Source organism: Nannobrachium achirus, assembly GCF_963921795.1.
Source record: "Nannobrachium achirus genome assembly, chromosome: 10".
Taxonomy (NCBI): domain Eukaryota; kingdom Metazoa; phylum Chordata; class Actinopteri; order Myctophiformes; family Myctophidae; genus Nannobrachium; species Nannobrachium achirus.
The window spans coordinates 1,460,966-1,461,944 of record NC_137819.1 but is presented as its reverse complement, the minus strand read 5'-3'; positions in this window follow the sequence as shown (position 1 = coordinate 1,461,944).

Below are 979 nucleotides of genomic sequence, written 5' to 3'. Positions count from 1 at the left end.
TCATAGGGCATTCACGAATAGTGATTTTTGGAGCGGTGAAAGCGCTCCCAATAGACAGGTATGTCCGTGGGTATGTCCCTGGCTGGGTGGCTGGGTGGGTGGCTGGGTGGCTGGCCGTGTCCGTAGCCTGGCAATACCTTGAGTGGCCACACACAACACACTAGTTAAAGGAGGGGCGCTGTTTTGTGCAGGCCAGGCACACTCACCACTCACTCACACAGACACACACACACACACGCACGCACGCACGCACGCACGCACGCACGCTCAGATTCACCGCTCCACTTCGAACCGAGGTTTGATTTTTAGTATTCGAATTATATTCGACCTCAAAGTATTCGAATAGTCGAATATTCAACAGGACTGGCCAAACTGTCAAAATATTAAGTAAGCAAGAGGCGAACATTGTGAAAATAGCCGATCTACATGTAGATCTGCTATTTTCACAATATTTATCTGCGGAACCAAGTCACATTAAAATTAATGTAATACCTGCACTTCCAAGTGCTTGTCAGGGTGGGGGTCCCCACCCAGTTCAAATTTGTTTATTTTGGGGGTCACAGCCTAAAAAGGTTTGAGAAAGCATTGACAACTCATTCTTATGACTTCCTATCTAGCCAAGCTTTATAAACTATATATTTCTTTTTAAGAGAAAACAATAAAAAAAAAGAGAATATTCAACTTTGGCGAACAACGTCGAATAGTGACTTTGATATTCGAATATTCTAATATTTGGTGAATGCCCTACCGTCTCACCCACCACACACACTTGAACAAAGGGACCTTAAAATCCCTCCTAGATGTTCCCACAGAGAGAAGGGCCAGGATACGATCTGTACAAACAAACACACACACACAAAATCTACATGGTTATTGATTGTTGTTTTTAGTGTTTCGTTTGATAATAAGATGTGCCGATTGATCGGTGAGTGATCGCGATCGGCCGATGAAGCCTCTACCGGCTTTGATCGGTATCGGC